Source organism: Amblyomma americanum, chromosome 9 (genome assembly GCF_052857255.1).
Source record: "Amblyomma americanum isolate KBUSLIRL-KWMA chromosome 9, ASM5285725v1, whole genome shotgun sequence".
Lineage (NCBI taxonomy): Eukaryota > Metazoa > Arthropoda > Arachnida > Ixodida > Ixodidae > Amblyomma > Amblyomma americanum.
Window position 1 is genome coordinate 118251141 of NC_135505.1, and position 18923 is coordinate 118270063.

The 18923-nt window shown below is 47.2% G+C and overlaps 1 protein-coding gene and 1 long non-coding RNA gene across 4 annotated transcripts in view; one reads left to right on the plus strand and one right to left on the minus strand.

Annotated features, from left to right (window-relative positions):
- LOC144104184 (G1/S-specific cyclin-D3-like) overlaps positions 1–18923 on the plus strand; it is a 325929-nt gene that overhangs the window by 143654 nt on the left and 163352 nt on the right. The window lies entirely within an intron of this gene.
- The window catches only part of LOC144104182 (uncharacterized), a 53914-nt gene that overhangs the window by 34575 nt on the left and 416 nt on the right, over positions 1–18923 (minus strand). The gene's annotated exons all lie outside the window — the stretch shown is intronic.

An 18923-nucleotide genomic window follows, 5' to 3' on the forward strand; every position in this document is an offset into this window, starting at 1 on the left:
GGCTTCCCTTTAAACGTCCTCCGAAAGCGCACATCCAGGCAGCAGCACCACTGCTTCGTGGAGGAGGTGTTATCTCACCGCCCCAGCGGCAACAAGCCTGCCGCTGGTGGCGAAAACGCAGTTGTTGAGGCCGGCGTGGAGGTTTATGAGGGTTGTCCGCGGCGCCGCGATGCCTTGTGAATGTGCGTGCGTGTTGTCGTCGACACGTGTTTCACTCATGGGCGTTGCGAAGCACACTGACATGTCGTGAGTGGTAGCCTATGGCAAGGTTTCCCTTTGCACGTTTATGTGTGCGCGCGCTTTGTGATAGAGAATTTTGATTTATTTGCTGCGAAGAATGAGCGGTGTGATGACCGTTAAGTTTTTATCTTACTTCCTATTACGTTGTGTTGCACTGTTTTTGTGCAGCCGTGACGCTTAAGGACTGGTGAAACTCAGTACTATAAGGGAAATAAAGATAAGCATAACACTGACAGTATAGCTACGGTAATGATAATTATTACTGAGAAGTCAAAAACGTGCCATAGATACACGGCTCCTTGAAACGTAAAATGCTGCTTGCATGACAGTGGCCTTCATTGTCGACAGAAACTCCATTGTGAAACACTTGAGGAAGCAATACATTACTGAAAACATGGTCAATACAAATAAATCAAACACATCTGGTGGGTTTCATTTGTGACACTGAAATAAATAAACTGCTCTTATTATTACTATTATGATCTGCAGCATCATGATCATCACTTGTTCTGCCACCACTACTGCTACTACTACTGCAAATAATGTTAATTTATTCACATATCTGTACAAGTACAGTAACACGGATCCGGTTGTGCTGACCACATCAATACCAATAGTAATAATAACAAGAATAACTATAGTTGCAGTGGTGATCCAGCGATTCCGCGTTCGAGCTGTCTACTGCTCTCGTCAGCCAATCCCAGCAGTCATCTTTCCCCCCACACCCATTCAACAAACGACGCCACAAACAGAGGCTTATACACGCGGGTGGCGCGCGCATACAAAACAAAAGCCCCCCGAGACTCCGCCCTTCAATCCTGCGTCGCCGGCCAAGGCCTAGCCAGGCAAAACGCCCGCAGCGCCGCCGCTTCTTCTCTCAGCCGCTCCGAAGCTTCTTCCCACAGGGCTCAGCTTGCAGCGAGAGACGGCAGCCTCAGACAGGTCTGGTTCGACAAACGCGTTTGTGTGTACATCGTCTCCTTCCCTGGGCGGACTCATGCCGGCGCCGGGCCCCCCAGTCATTAGAGCCGACGTCACCTCAAGGACGCTCCGAGGTTCGACAGCACCACCACCAAGAGCGAAGACGACGTCTCCGGTTATTATCCCCACCCAGATCCGCGCGCGGCGATGCTTTTGCATAGGAAAAAGGGGCCTTCTCCTCCATCCGTCGGTCCTCCATCGCCGAAGCCGCTCCTCGACGCTTCGCCTTCCTCCATGTATGCAGTATGCGGCGACTGCAAGTTCGTTCAGTATCGCCGTGGCCTAGGCTGTCAACATAAAAGTCCTTCCTCAATTACTGCGGGCAAGGGTTTATATAGTAAAAGGCCGCTATAATATAACGATTCTTCGATACCATTCCATGCTTCTCGCCCACAGCGCCAACTCACAGATCCCAGGGATGGCAGCAACGTGGCGTCCCCCGAGTCACTGACAAGTCGTAGGGAAATCAGAATAGAATAAAGTCGGAATAGAATCGAAGTAGAATTCCGGGCAAGTAATCTTTGGCCTTATTTCATTCTCATAATACGCCACGCCGAACAGCCCTTTCTGGCTATTAGGCGAAGTGGCATGTTTCCAGGCGACGGCAAAGAGCACAGCCATTCAAAATGTAATATAATTAGAAAAGGAACATTGTATAATCTCAGCTCATAGTGCGTTAATTATTGCAGTTGACAAACTTAAGGTCGAGGTGGAGACATTATCTGCGAACACTTTCTGGAATTCTTCTGACAGGGCGCCACGCATTACCCCTGGATTAACCTACGAGAGGCACTACAGTCGAACCATCTAATAACTAAATTGTTTACAACGAAATAATTGATATAACGAAGGAATGACGATCCCCCTTGGAAGCCCGGTCAACACGGGCTATAACGAAGTCACGGCTATAACGAAGTAACCGCCGGGCCCCTTAAAATTCGTTATCTGTATTTACAACCGCATCTAGGCTGTAGTCATACATTTCAACTCAATTCTCATTCCTTCAATGTGGCTGGCTAAAGCGATGTTCCCGATTTCGTCGGAATCTGCTGAGTGCCGCGGCAGACTATAGCAGTACAATATAATCGCATGACAACAGTTCTTAGCCTGAATTGCGGCGCTGCCCCGTGGTGGCTCAGTGGTTACGGCGCTCGGCTGCTGAACCGAAAGATGCGGGTTCAATCCCGGCTGCGGCGGTCAAACTCCGATGGAGGCGAAGTGCTAGAGGCCCGTCTACTGTGCGACGTGAGTGCACGTTAAAGAACCCCAAGTGGTCGAAATTTCCGAAGCCCTTCACTACGGCATCCCTCATAGCCTGAGTCGCTTTGAGACGTTAAACCTCCATAAACAAACCGAATAGCAGCTCGGCAACATTCTTCTCCTCTGAATTTTACGGTCATTTTTTCGACTTCCACCGGCGACGAAAATGTCCGCGAGCCTACGAATTTCGAATCAATTAGTATCCCCAATGTTTCGCAAGAAACTTTGCTAAAGTCTAGTTTAATTTGTTGTGCACGGCTGTCTGGGGCTGCCAGCTAGGAGCGCAGGAATATAATCCTCCCCCCCCCCCCCTTCCACCTCTCCTCCTTAAAGAGAGAGTGAAGCAACAATGAAATGTTATTCGGTCTTATCACTGAAACTTCTTGGCGCACGCACGTCAAAAAGGATTTGTTTCCCGAGTAATAGATTTTAAGAGACGAAACTGCATCGCTCTAGTGCACTACGACCACTTATTTTCGTAGCTGCGATTATATTGTGCGTTGTTATTTGTGGGGGCACAAAGCGTACTTCACGAAACGAGATTATAGTTTTGGAAAGGGGAGGAAATTTGTTTCCTCGAGCGACAAAATGGTCGACCTGAGTGAGATTGCTCTACCACTTTAGTTCGCTTTCTAGGAAAACAGAAAATAGAAGGGGATGGGCAGACGTATGACGACGACTAAGGTGAAGGATGAGTACATCGTACGCTTATGCAGCCTGAGCAGCCCTGTAAAAGCATACGAGATGAAAGAGAGGTATAGTAAAGCCGATTAGGTGTGCACAGCACTGTATTCACAACAACTATACTAATCACGACAGCTGCCACCGACACCAGTACGTTATGAGTGGCTGTTTTCACGGCATTCACGTGAATGAGTTCTCGTTTTCAAGAAGTGAACAGGAAATTATTGCACTACAAGGATGATTTATTTCTGCTATAAGAGAACGTTCCTGCAACTGGCAGCTAGGTCGTCTTGCCGGAATGTAGAACTTATGTGTGCATCTCTAAAACTATTCCTGGCGGTGCCTATGTTTGAGAGAATCAATGAGGACTATAAATGGGGCCTTATCGCTAGCACTGCCGATATATATTAAATTCGGGTAAGTACAGGACCCACACTTGCCTAAGTAGACAAACCTTCGCTTCACAGCTTGCATATTAATCTGAGCCAAACAATTCCGGAGCTGCTTTGGGGAAGGGCACTGGAGTAAATAACATGCAGATTAATCGTTTTTGACCTCTGGGCGCGGTGTATCCCGATAAAAGGCTGACCCTGCTTAATCAATCAATCAATTCCTACATTTTACAGCTGTCTATTTACCGCACATTTTGCCCCATGCACGGAAGAGTCGCGACTCGCGACGTGCAAACGGTGATGCACGCCTTGCCGTTACCCTTAAAGCAATGGTCTATACTATCTATAGACTTTTTATAGGCTCTTTTGGCTTCCTATAGATATCTTTCTTTTGCCTGTTCATAGTCGACAGACTGTCTGTAGGATTTGTCTATAGACCAGTCTATCGGATTTGTTTATAGCAAGGACGTAGACTTTATAGACAAAAGTCTATGGAGAGTCTACAGACTGTCTAAAGAAATTTTTGTAAGGACATGCAGACTCGCCTGTTCTGCAACTATCATTGGTTCTGTGCATGTACATCGATACCATCGGTTATTTTCCAGTGCTTTCCTTGTGCCATGAATTCCCTGCTTGTGCTTAGCTTGCGCGAGCCGTTCCGTGCTCGTTCCATCGTTGTCATCAGTTCTCTGATTTTGATTTGCTTGCCCCTTCGGTTTCCTGCTCTTGTCATCGATTGTCTGTGTTCCCTGATCATACATTCCTTATATCATTTATTCCTTGCTTGTGCTTTACGTGAGACATCGGCTTTCCGATGATGTCACCACTGCCATCGGTCCCCTGTTTGCGCGTTTCTTGTGCCGTTGATTTCCTGCTTGTTCCATCGGTGCCATTGTTGATAAGCTGCAACCTATAGCTACGCGTTAGGGACAGCGTTTGACAAAGACAGTGCCGACCAGGAGTTCTGTATCTTTAGTATATGCGATGATGAGCTGCAGCTCTCACCTTCACATAAGAGGGTAGGGGCAGGGAGGAGGTGGGAATATTAACACCTTGTGCAGCTGGCCTTAGACAAAGCGGTCTCGGCGCTACACTTCTCCATCGTGTCCAGCTGCGTCTAGCAAGAGCTCCATGATCCGCAGTGACACACATATCAGCCGAGTGGCCTTCCGCGCACTACCACTGCACACGTTCGCTGCACCCAACTCGGCTGTCTCGCCCGTGGCGTAAACAGCGGGAGCTACAGCAGCGTAGCTGGCAGGCTGGGAGCCCGCCTCTTCTCCCGCGGCGGGACCACGTCGCCTCTGGAATGCGGACCTTCTTTTCGACGGGCCGTCGGGGCAAGGAGAGAACATGAAAGGCGCGGAAGGCGGGCGGGGGGACTGGCAGCCCCCCTTCCCCCCATGCATGCCTGTTGGCCCCGGCCGACCTCTCTTTTGCGCTGCCTTTCGATGCCGCTGTCGGAGGAACTGGCCGCCTTCCTTATATACATATAGGCGAACCACGACTCCTCTCACTCTCTCCCTCTCTCTCTGCATCTTCACCACCACTGTGCCCTCCCCTCCCCTCTAGCGCCACACCACCACCATCTCACCTCACCTCCGGCTGCACCCGTTATTACTGGGGGAAACTCGTTACGGGGCCTTGCTACCTGCTAGGTGCCCTCTGCGTTACGGTAGCAACTATGGCCCCTCCGTGGGCTCCTGGGGATCGAGACGCAAGGTGCGCGCGCACGCGTTCCGTGTGTTATGTACAGGGTATGCCCTGGTTTTTACACGGGGAAAATATAGGCTCCACGTCGTATCCTTGTATTCTTGGCATTCAAAATCTGGTCTGTGTGACGTGACTTGTCGTCCCCGAGCGTTGATAACACGTTCGGCAAAGTTGCGTGCCTCGTATCTTCCCTTGAATATTGATAATTTAATTTTGACTCTTCCCGCGCCGCACGTCACTGTGGCGCAGTGCGGTGTTCGGCTGCAGGGCACGTGCTTTGCAGCCGTGATCCCGGCAGCTTTCGCCACATATCGATGAAAGAGACCCACAGAATTGCCTGCGCGCTGTGATTTCTATGCAGGCTAAAGAAACTTAAACTGAATGCTTTTCCTTAGATCCAGCAGTAGTGCATTGGCGTGTAAAAATCGATACATTCTGGCAGCGGGGACCCGCAGTCGCTGGTCAATAAGTGGCGACAAAGAAGTTACAGAGGTAAATAAATAAAGCGAGATGGTGATACGATGCGTGAGGTTTAACGTCCCAAACCTAGGCGTGGACAATGAGAGGCGTCTTAGCGGAGGACTACGGATTTATTTCAACCATCTGGGGTTCTTTAACGTGCAGTAACGTCGCACAGCACACGGGTGTTTTTCTATTTGGACTCCGTATCGAAATTCCCATGGGCTTGGATTCGATCCCGCTTCCTCGATATTGCCAGCCGGACGCAACAGTCAGTACACCACCTCGGCGGGTATGCTAGAGCGAAATCAATATGTCAGAAAGAGCTGAGAAGAGTGAAAAAATAACCTGGGATAGGTTAGAACAGAACATGTCATTCTATTCTATGAAGTGATGACTCAGGCTGGGACGATACCTATTTGTCATTTCTCATAAGTTATATTAACACGTCTGTTTAATACTTAACCTAAGTCAATTTAGCCCAAGTGAAACTTCATTGTTAAACGTTCATTCTTAACGCCTAAATTTACTACCTAACCTTAAACTTTACCTAACCCTAACAATACCTTCCCTAAACTCTCATGTATTCGCGCGCCGGACTTCATTCGCGGCCTCTGTTCGGTGAGCTAAAGAGGTGGTGAGCTTTTTGTCCCGGTCAGCTCCTCCTGCAGGGCAGCGCTGCAGAAGCAGCAGCGCACGGTGACAGTCGTAGCATTTGAGACCAGATATAACACAGGTTATACGGGCTCTGACTGCAATTCCAGCTTCGCCGGCGACGAGTTATCAAGTTTTGTCAGAATGGAGTCCACCGGTGCAAGCATCATGTGCCAACAACAACGCAATCCACATCAAATGGCACATGATGCAAGCAAAATGAAAACTCCTTTTTCCATGCTACGGCGCTCTGCTTATATGGCGGGCTGCAGCCTAACCATTTCATTTACATGCTGTGCAATCCAAGCTGCAGGATACACACACTCTAGAGTTGGTTTACAACCGTAAGGTTATGGGCTTTAGGCGAATCTTCAAAGAGGAATTAGATTACTCAAAGGTAAGTACATTAGGCTTCGTTCGCATCGCTTGCAAGGCAGCGATCAAAGTAATTAACCCTACGACCATGTCTGGAACATGGAACCGGCCACGGCGGCTCAGTGGGGAGGGCGGTCGGCTACTGATCCGGAGTTCCCGGGTTCGAACCCGACCACGGCGGCTGCGTTTTTATGGAGGCAAAACGCTAAGGCGCCCCTGTGCTGTGCGATGTCAATGCACGTTAAAGATCCCCAGGTGGTCGAAATTATTCTGAAGCCCTCCACTACGGCACCTCTTTCTTCCTTTCTTCTTTCACTCCCTCCTTTTATCTTTTCCCTTACGGCGCGGTTCAGGTGTCCAACGATATATGAGACAGATACTGCGCCATTTCCTTTCCCCAAAAACCAATTATTATTATTATTATTATTATTATTATTATTATTATTATTATTATTATTATTATTATTATTATTATTATTATTATTATTATTATTATTATTATTATTATTATTATTATTATTGATAATTATCCAGGCTGTATGTGAGTAGTTGGTGTCTCATGGCTGACCCTGTTGTCCAATCTGCCGACTGACCTGAGACGCCTCTTGGAGCTTCTGGTTGACTTGGGCAGTTTTGTGTGTGGATCCTAGATAATACGGGCTCGCTCTAGGCGGTTCGTGGACGCGTCATAATTGCTTTCTATATTTTGTGGCTCTCTGTTTGTTTCGGCAAAATAGAAGTACTATCGCCCGGCACGCGAGAGTGAGCTACGAGGAGGGGAGAGGAAGGAGGGGGGGTGTATAATAAATAACGAATGCTCAGCGCATGCGCATCTCCAGGCCGTTGCTTTGCACGCGACAGCCCGATAGACATAAACGTGATCCGGAACCAGGACTGCGTCGTGGTTTGACTACTCCGCCAGCCAACAAGAAGAGAATTTGAAGTATTAATGCGAAAAAAAAAACACCTAGGCAGTGCGAGTGATGTCGACGGAAGTGCCTGTATGGTAGCACAGTACGTGTGATCGCGCCGTTTGTCGCGATCTCTTGCGGAGCTGCAAAGAAGTTGTGCGATTAGTTCTTATATAAATTGGACCTTACAGAAGTTGCATTGCTCGATGCTGCTGGAGAAGAAGTTCTACAACTGGACGCATTATTGCCAACTGCCACTGAATTTGTACTTCTGAAGTGTAAGGAAGTTGCGGCACGAAAAGTTGCACACGTGGACATTTTATAGAAGTTGTACAAAGTAATATACTGCACAAGTAGAAGTTTTATCACCGGGTGCATTTCTGCAACTTAGTTTGAATAACTTGAAGTTTCACGAGTGAAATTCGTACAATTGCAGTCGACTATTAAGAGGTTGGTCCTCATTTAAATGAAATACGTTGTCTATTAATACTTTCGCTGATTCTCAGTACTACCGTCTTGATTTTCCATTGAATAATGTCAGAATGCAACTGGGCCTACGCGGCCAACAAAATTCAACTTCGACGTTTTGCTTTCTGTTTTTTATTATTTAGACAATTTTCGTGGAAGGTGCACATTGTTTACAGATGGTATAAGAATCTTAGCAAGATTTCAGATGGCTGTGTAGCTTTTATTTGCAGCCTTGTGACTGCACTAAGGTGCATATCAACTCCGATCCTTTTGTCTTTATACCCCACTACAGGATATTTTCCCCGAGTCGATTCGGCTTTTAACATTACAGCTCACTCCGTACTGATCATTGTGTACAGATGTGTATAAGAAGCTTAGTAAGATTTCAGATGGCTGTGTAGCTTTCATTCTAGCCTTGTGACTCTACGAAGCTGCATATTAACTCCGATCCTTTTGTCTTCATACCCCACCACAGGAAATTTTTCCCCGAGTCGATTCGGCTGTTAACATTACAGTTCACTCAGTACTAATCAGGTGCCTGTAAACCACTGTTCCGCACCCGAAACACCTGTATTAATGCAAACTGGTGTAACTTGGCGAGTACTCGTAAACCACTGTTCCGCGCCCGAAACGCCTGTCTTCGAGCTTGTGGAATTTCAGCTACCCCAGATTTGCTCATCTAAACCCCTTATGATGAATGACCACCCACAAAGGCCGTCCCTCTCTTGAACAATCGGACGGACACCACAAACACGCACAGCCAGAGCATATAGGCGCCGAGTCGATTTATGAGCTCACTTGTTCGGAAGTTGCTGCTGGTGCTGCCGTGTCTGCGTTGTCACCGGAGGCACTCGGTGAAGCGCCCTCCCGCGACGTCCGGGGCAGTAACATTTCCGTTATCGACAGAGTTCATCGCCGCCGCTGCCTGCCTCCTAGAAGGAAGCTCTCAGTGAGAGAATTCCAGAGCACGGTCGAATTCCTGCTTCTCCAGCTTTTTTTCGCCTCGGTGTTAAGATTCTTTCCTCCTTTTCGTGTTTGTAATATCCTTGCGCACAAACCCCGCACTCGCAAGAATCCTGTTTCACTTCCCCTTTATTCCTTGTTTTAACCGGTTCTTTTTGACACACGAACGGAAACACTCAACTACACGTCTTGACCGCTCAGCCCCGCCTTTTTTTCTTTGTTTGTTTCTCGCTTTTATTTTTTTACCGAGATCCTGTGCAGCGCAGCATCCGTAAAAGCTGAGCATTGCCCGCGTGTGACACACGGCGTGTGCTCAGTGTAGCAATGCCATCTGCGTGCATCGTCCTTGCAGTATTGCAAGAACAGGAAACCCGCGAGCGTTCAGTGCACTGCAGAGCTGCAACGCAACCTTCATTCCTTTGCTTTTTTGGTTTGCTTTTTTCTCGCCAACGCAGGCTGAATACCAAGCAGTGAAGCAATGCTTGCAATAGCCGTACGGGTGCCTGCAGAGGCTGCAGCTAGTGCGGCAGTCAACTTCATCGCTATCGTGATGCACATCAGTCGTCCTCCGAATTCTTTGTGATGATTGTTTTGATTATTGTTATTAGTAGTAATGCTCGTAGTAATAGGCGTACTAGTAGTGCCAGTAGTGTTTGCACTAAACGAATATGACGAAACAAGTAAATATTTTTGTCACTTTTGTTATTCATATCGTATTGGGGAATCGCGGACAAAACTTACAGGGCAATAGCGCAGCAGCTTTTAACTAACCTGAACAAATGCTCACCGCCCCAAAAAACTGCCGGTCTCTTCAGAGAACAGTTAATTGCTAATGCCTCTCTTTAAAACCGACCTTACCTTAATATGCCAGTCTTAACCAAACCCAAGGCAAACTCTCACGAAATTATTTACTTGATAAGTGTTAATTGATATCCGCTGTATTTAAGACATTAACTTTAAACTTCACCTAGCCTTAACCAAACCTACGGAAGATTATCATGTACTCACAGTTAATCGTAGACAGTTAATAGTTAGCTGCTAACTTCTAACGGCTGTACGAACCTGACGGTAAACATAACCTAATGCTAGACGAACATTTGGTAAACGGTTATGACACGTACACCACGATGGTTCAGCGGTTACGCGCACGGCTACTCAGGCTACCCGGGTTCACTCCCGCCCACGACGGCTGCGTTTGGACGGAAGCAAAACGTAAAGAGGCGCCCGTGTACTGTGCGATATCACCGCCTGTTAAAAAACCCCAGGTGGTCTAAATTAATCCAAAGCCCTCCACTATGGCGCTCTCCATTCTCCATGACTTGCTTCGGGACGTTAAGCCCCACAGTTAAACAAAAGTGATTAAAACAGTCATGAACTCATGTATTAGCTCTTCACAGCACATTATAAATGTCTCTATTTAAAAACCTAAACCCAACCATGCCTATGGTAAACCTAAGAACACAAGCATACAGCCTCACTGCGATGAGGTTTTGCCATGTGCACCATACTGGGCTCTTCCCAGGAAGTTAATATACTGTTATGTATCAGTTATCAAGTCAGCTGTTGTATATCAGTTCAAAGGAACGACCTTCTTGTAGTTGACAGCTAGATCATAGTTTTATTACAACTTTTGTAAACGTTATTATCATCATCATCATTGCTATAATTATCCTGTAATGGCTAATGCTAACCTGGTTTCGAAATTGTGCTTATAACAATTGTCGTAATTGTTCTTATTTAAGCATCTTACTTATCTCTCACTTCATAGTTTTTATGCCCTGAGACAATAAACATCGCTTCAAAAAAAAAAAAACTAGTTTCAACACCTAGAAATTCATCGGCTCTTCCTCTCTTTTCAAATCCGCCGATAATAGTGTTATCCTGAGATCTCAGCTTTTTGCCACTTGAGTCCTTCTCCGCTCTTTCCTTCTCAACTCCCTTCTAACAGGCTCCGCCCACTCAGAGTCCTCACCGCCAATATCAGAGCTCAGACACTCCTTATCTCCGCCTCCACGCGAAGAAAGTAAGTCGAGCTTCGTGGCACTCTGGCTCTTTTTCAGCTGGCAAAAGAATGTCGCACTCCCGAGACGGAGATCCAGTAATGCCCCAAGCACTAAGAGCGCACAAACACACATGCGCAGGCTCACAAGAGTGCGGACAACTAAAAGACCATCGTTTCCACGGACGCACTCTTCTTCAAAAGAGACCGCTCTGAGCTGCGGACAGTTGACAAATCGTCGCGCGTTTTCTTTCCACCTCCTCCGTTCAGTCGCACTCTCCGCCTTCGTTTTCGCAAACTCTCGTCCCCTCCCTTTTGTCTTCCCGCGCTTTCGTTTCCCGCATTCTGTCCTCTTCCCGCGCAGTGCCCTCTCTTCCCGCGCTTTTTTTGTTTTGGCGCCGCGCGCTTTTCTTTTTTTTTTAGGCCGATTGTTTTTTTTCCGAATGCGTGTTGACTGCCATGGGTGCAATACTGAAGTTTCTTTTTTATCTCCGTGATACTTCTATCCCCTTTTTTTGTCTCATTATTTATTTTATTCAACTTTTTTTTACATAGCCTTTATCTTTGGTGTTGTGGGGAGTCCGCTGGCTTCCACGAACACACTCGCGTGATAGCCTCAGGGGACCCCTCTTTTCACATTCTATTCTTGCCTAAGCCTAACTTCTATTTTCGCTTCGTAGACAAATTACCGCCGCGGCCTCCTCTCCCCGTTTTGTTCGCAACGTGGTCGAATTCTCTAGTTGCCGCTTCGCAAAGCCGGCACTTGAAAGCTAATTTGCCGCTTTTTAACCAACCTAAGCACCGTTTAGGCTTCCTTTGAGCCTTACCGCCATCTTTTCCCAAAGACGAAGACAGCAGCAGAAGGAACAAAGCGTTGTTTTGTGCTGTCTTCCCCCATTTTCACGGCGCACTTGACTTTCTGCGCGGGCATGTGTGACCTTAAAAGTCACAGGTATTGGTTGGCTTTGGTGAGCTGAAAATTTCGCAACTTATTGTTATTGTTAGCGTTTGGCGTATACGCCATATACTAATGTACCCGGGCAAATAATGTTTTGAAAACTATGCGACCGATGACGTGAATACAACTAACATGGTGATAAGAAAGTGATACTTTGGCAAAACTCATACTGGTTGAGTTTACCTGAATTGCGATAAGCATTTAATTAACGAAGAACAGGACCTGTAAGCGATAAGGCCTAGAAAAGAAAAATACTGGACAGCAAGAGAAATCTTCACCTTTGAGAAAAGTAATTTTTTTTTATCCAACAGCATGCATTGGTATTATGCAAGATTACTGTAAAGAACCCTTTATGAACTGGTCCTTCGTGTAGCTTGCTTGGGGTGTATTTTTCCGAAAACAGTTACTCTGGATGTGATGAGGAGCTTGTTTCTTCCAACTGATGCTCTGCTTTATACGTGTTTGTATCCCAGTTTCCAGCTGCTTTGTCGCTCCCACCACCCGCTTTTCTCCACAATAAACACTTCTCGGAATTCGTTCCGATTCTGTATGATCTTACACCGCCCTAATTCACACCCAGGCCGAGGGCTTTCTTATATCCTTAGACAGTTGGCAACACAGCAGTCCCGGGGAACAGGAAATTGCGCATAGAAAACGAAAACAATAGGCTAATACGGCCACGGAAGCCATTTCAGTAACTGCTTCAGCGCGTCATATCGTTAGAAGCCGATGCAAGAAAAAAAAAAGCACGGAAGCCAGGACGAGACAGAGTGTAACAAAGCGCATCCACCTGTTCCCACACATGCCTTCCGCTATCTTTACACCTCCCCAGGCACCTCTCTTTCACAGCCGATGATCCACAATAGACAGAAGAAGACATAGCAAATGGCGGGGCACCGCTAAACGAGGCGATGTGAGATACATAGCCAGCCCTCAGGCGAGATCAAGAACCGTAACGGAAGCGACCTGCCTTCCCCGTGGGACTGACTGCGTTGCGTGCGAGACGGTAGGGGCGAAATCTGCCACACCATGTAACATCTCCGGAGCACGCTATTTTCGGAACGTTCTGGGAGCTGGCCGGCAGGGCCACTTGCCGTTTCCGGTGGAGATGAGTCGCCGCTCAGCCCCGTGGTACGGTGGTTGTGGTGGCAGAGATGACGTCAGAGAGGTTCGTCTTCGTTGTTGCAATAGTAGGTCGTCGCAGTGTTTTTCAACCCCCTCGACCATTCCCTCTCCTTCTATTCCCCCCTCCAACCCCCTCCTCATCTTCTTTCTTAGTACAAATGGCCGGGGTGCTTCTTGAAGCGGCACGCGGAAAATACAAACACAACTGGCGGCTTCCGCTCTTGGGTTGCATTCCAACGGCGAGCAACAGGTGCGTTCCTCGCGTTTGGAGGCGGTTTCTTAACCTTGCTTTTTTTTTTCTTTGTTAGCGGAGATCTTGAGAAGAGTGAGAAGGAATAAAAGCCGTTCCCTGACTGTTTGTAGAGGAGACATCAATGGGACCGCAGAGAAAGAAATTAGGAAGGAAAACACAGATACGTAAGACTTAAGAGAAACGTCTCTGCGCAGATCTTTCTGAAGCAGCTGAGGACGGTCGGCGTAGGAACTTCCCACCCTGCGGAATAAGGAGGACCCATTATAACGCCGCCCGTTGCCATCTCCGTTACATTATCGTTCTCTCCTTCTCTCCCAAGACCCGAGTCAGAGTCGAGGGCGAAGAGGAAGGAAGAACGTTCGCGGAAAGAAGCCATTGCGAAAGGAAAGGGAGCTGGGGTAAGAGGGTGTTGGGATTCCGTTGAAACGGCTTTTGCTGCTCAAGGACGCTCGCGAGTTCGTTACGTGCATTCCACGATGGCGTCGGGATTGAGACCGGCGCTTCTTCAGCATCGGCGTCCTCTTTGTATACCGACGGCATACTTGCTGATATCGTTGGGTGCTCTATAAGAGACTAGCGGAGGAATGACGGTCGCCACAGCTTCGATGATAAGTGTCTCGAATGTGCGAAATGGATCGCAGGCCCGCATTCGTCTCACCGTCACCGGATAGCTGAAGAGGATTTGTTTGTTGCCAACGCCGTACAGAAGAAAGTATTATAGACCTGGTGCTGTTGTCTTGCCTTTGGTGGCGCCTTCGCGCGAAGGCGGGTGTTTGGTCCGAGCGCGTCTGAGGTCAGTCTGATGTCGCTTGAAGCCGTGATCGAAAATATCGCAGGATTTCACCAGTATACATTTCACCAGCATTTCATAGTGTTATCAGCAACAAGGAGGGGGAGGTGCTTGCGACCCTTGCTCTTATCAGTGAACGTGTAAAACGTGTTATGCAGACCTTACGGACTTAGTAACATAAGGTTGCGTGCATATACAGCTGATATTCATAGATGAACATAATTACTCGGTTCACCATGATGTGAAAGACGTCGCCCTTTAAGTACTTGAGTAGCCCTGCGGCCTTAAGAAAACAACAAAGATCTAATGTTATGGCATGATGGGAAAATAAATAATGGTAATGCTTTTTGAAGGCTAAACGAAAATTCAACAGCACCAATTTATGGAGCACAGATTTTGGACAGCTATATTCAACATTCCTGTTTCTACATAAGGGGTTCCTGCGAAGTGTATATTCATCAAACGGGGTTGAAAGGACGATTAGGAGAAATAGAAGTTGGCTTGTATCGATATATAGTACCGCATGCTAATAATAAAGAGACTGCACTAACCAAAAACGCAGCTTTTATAATCTATAGACACGACAAAAAAATGCAATATTAGTGATATAGGTGTTGCTATCATCGGTCGATTTTGCAAGCCAAAATTTGGCTCAGCCCAGGAACTCGCCGCACGAAATATAATGGAAAGTCGCAGGATGGTCAGAGTCGTGTTTTGAAAGCCGCGATACGTATTTACGGGCATGTCAGGAAAGGCCTTCATATCAGGATAAATGTCCCGCACGTCGATAACACGTCTGTGGATCGGGACGTGTTGTACACTAATCCGCACATCCAACCAACTTTCCCCTGAAAACAGAAAATATGCCCTTTTCTAGTGCGCCCAAGACCAACACTCATTAGACTCATTTAGCATACTGGTGGCTCAGTGGTTATGGCGCTCGGCTGCTGACCCGAAAGACGCGGGTTCGATCCCGGCCGCGGCGGTCCAATTTCGATGGAGGCGAAATTCTAGAGGCCCGTGTACTGCGCGATGTCAGTGCAAGTTAAACAGCCCCAGGTGGTCGAAATTTCCGGAGCCCTTCACTACGGCGTCCCTCATAGCCTGAGTTGCTTTGGGACGTTAAACGCCCATAAATCAAACCAAACCATCCTTTAGCATACCGGAGATGTACTAGTGCCTCTTGCGCGTGCACACCTGGCGTTGATCGTTACACCAGTATACGTCTACGCTCTTAAATCCTGTCTAAAGGTACTCTTAAAGCCTGTATTTATTCACTGTTCCAAAGCACAAGGCGATCGAATTCCATGCAGCCCAGATCTCGCTGGACCCATCCCATCCGCAAAGTTTTCAATTCGTCGCCGCCCCTCGATGGCTACTTAGCCTTTTTACTGTGTGAGAGCTAGTCTTGCGACGCCCTTAATTAGGTTCTTGCGCAATTAACACTCATGTCAATTTTTCTTACCGAACTCCAGCGAATCGCTAGCTCTTATATTTTCTCTGCAGAAGTACTTGCTGTTTGGCTAGTTGGTTCATCATAAATTTGAATGGCGCAAGGGAACGAACACAGGAAGACACAGAGACACTCTCTGTGTCTCTTTCTGTCTCTGTGTCTTCCTGTGTTCGTTCCCTTGCGCCATTCAAATTTATATTTTCTCACACAGCACAAGCATTCAGGTAAAGGATAATTCAGCACAACGACTTTTCAAGAAGAGAATAAGGAAGTTATTCGTGTCAAATATCACGCTTTGCTATTAAACAATGCTGCTGCGTTTGATATGTACCGTGCATACAGAGTGGAGCCGACATCCGCCCTGGTGCAAGCCGTTAAACATCTTGCTCCGGAAAACCCCCTTATACACTGGCTGCTCCGACGCGGTCATCCTGTGTCCTTGACTTACACCACCGGGTGTCTTGACCGCCTTAGCGTGCGTATGCCATATGCGGTGGCTGCAGGAAGGCGATTCATTGACCGTTGGTAATTGTGCTTGCCCCGCTGTCTTCTTCCTCTCTAGCCGAGCATTTAAATCTTCACGCGCGAACACTATAGCCGGCGTTGATACGGGAGCTTCCTGCCAAGACGCATGCCTGGAAGACATGGACATCCGCTTTCGCATGCAACGGCGTGTGGAAGTATACGAGCGGATTGTCCGTTGGAAGTGCATAGGAAAAAGGGCTGTGGACAGCGGGTGTGCCGAAAAGTGGGCAGATGGAAGTGCTTCATAGCTGTGCATTGTTTGGAGGGGACGCAGCTGGTTGAACGCCTGGGCTAAGACATAACAACGGCTGGCGTCCCGTGGCGGGTTAACAGGGAATGATCAACTGAGCAGAAGGTGTTATGCTTTTGGCAGTTCGTGATAAAAGAGCCCCGGGACTGTGAAGTCACAAAGAAAATCCCTGGATGTCTTAAGGCTTCCCACCGGCCCTTACAAAAATTTCTTTAGAAGGTCTATTGACTGCCCATAGAGTTTTCTCTATAAAGTCTATGAACTGTCTGTAGACAAATGCTAGGGATTAGTCTATATTCAATAGAAATACTGAAGGCAGTCTATAAAGAATCTATAGATCTAACACCATACACTTTTATTTCCATACACTTAGACTTGATTATAGACAGTCAGTCTATAGATTCTGAGTAGACATATGTTAGAATGGACAAGAAGAAGAAAGAAAAATAAAATGCCCAGATCACGCTACCGGTTTGTGAATAGACCGAAAGGAATATCTTTAGGAAGGCATTAGAGCCTATAAGAAGTCTATAGAATGCCTATAGACCACTTTTATAAGGGATAGAGAACGCCACCGATTATCTCAGTCAAGAAGATGCGTGTAGCGGTGTTTGGGAAATGGTAAGCGGCAAAGACGAACGGAAGTAGCTGATGGTGCCCAGCTTCACATCGGCCAGACCGATGCAGTGATAAAGAGAGTAGTATTCGAATTGTATTCAATGCAATAGCCTCCAGGTACGCTCGGTACGCTCGGTACCACTGGAGAGTTGCTCAAACAGGTTTATTGAATACCTACAGCTATCGGCCTTGCTGTTTCAATTTTTCCGACTATATAATTAGCTCGTCAGCAAAGCGAACTTACTTTACTTTGCTTGATTTGAGGCATTCGGGAGTCCGTGTAAAATGTGTGTTTATAGAGTGCACAGAACTAAATCCCCTTTTGAACTTCTGAGGGACAGTTGTATGTCTGAGCGATTTGTCCTCCATGCCCTAAAAATACTGAGCCTTTCAAGATTGTAGCACTGTACCAGGGCATTCTTTTTATTAGTTCCAAAAAAACTGAAAATTTTGGGGCTTAACGGCCCGCCGTGACACATTGGTTAAATGACGGACGCTGCAGTTTAGGGCTCTGGATTAATTTAGGCCACCTGGGGTTCTTTAACCTGCTATTACATCTAACAGCTCACGGACGGTTTCGTACAAATCCTTCATATAAAAATAGGACAGTCATGGCCAGAATCCAACCCGTGACCTTGGGATCAGCAGCCGAATGAACTGAGCCACCGCGGCGGATTTATTTCTAAAAGCATAAAGAAAAAGCGAGACTTTCAGGATGTGAAAAGGTCGCGGTTATACGGTCGTCAAATAAAAAAAATCTCTAAAAAAGCGGACAGCTACTCGTGTGGCGTACTCGTGTTTAGAGCCTATCCACTAGCTTCCCTTCCTAGACCCGCACCACTATGGCCAGAGCCAACACGGAGGACACAATTAGACCAAGCAGGGACTAACTATAAAATTTACCTTCAACATCGCGCTCCTTTTTAGACAGTCACGTAACTTCAATTTTCTTACCTTCATTCTTCCATCGAGTGCGAAAATGCACTGAGCAAGAAACATTCTGTACATTTAGTATTACTGATGCAAGAAGCTCAAGTTGAGACTTTGGCGCAGTGACCTGAAGTCGGAGGTCACTTGTCATCATGTTTCCTGAGGAAAAGGGTGAGGTCTGTATTTGATTGGTTGGAAGCCTCGAGATCCTTACCCTGGTAAGGATGGCTGCTGAGGTGACCCGACCCCCTTTAAAAGTTTTTAATAGTACCCATTTTTAGCATCTTTTTCCTTCATCATCATGAGGTAATTTTAACTATTTCAGCACTCTGCAGCACCGATGATTTTCACACATTTCTACATAATCATCCAGAGATTTCCCCTATACCTCGAGCTTGGCCAATGATGGCCTTAGTTGCTTATGCGCCATAAAACCCAACACAACACAACACTTGTCATCATGTTAAAAGTAAAGAGTACACCATACCAGTCACACGTGTACAGGAGGTTCCGTTTTCTCCTGTATTCTTTTTTATGTTTTCACTTCCTTTTCGTGGCACCACTAGTAGAGATACTCAAGCGCCCAAGACTGAGAACCGACACGGCAGTGTCCGCGGAAACCGCCCTTGAACCTCAAGCTCTCGCGTATTTAATCGCAGGAAGCAAGCGCGTTTCACTTCCTGCTGGCCCGTTGGAGCGCTTGCAGGGTGACCGTCCCCGCAGCAAGCACAACAAGGAAAAAACGAGAGAGCCAAGGACCTCCTTCAAGGAAACAAACGCATTCCGGAGTCGCTGTGTTGCATAGCGTGCCAGCAAAATGGAAAGCGACAATCTGCGCATCGAATCGAGATAGTGGAGCGAAAGTTCAACCCTTTCGCGAATCCGGGATCACACACGCTGGTCCGTTGTTTCCAGCCAGCCT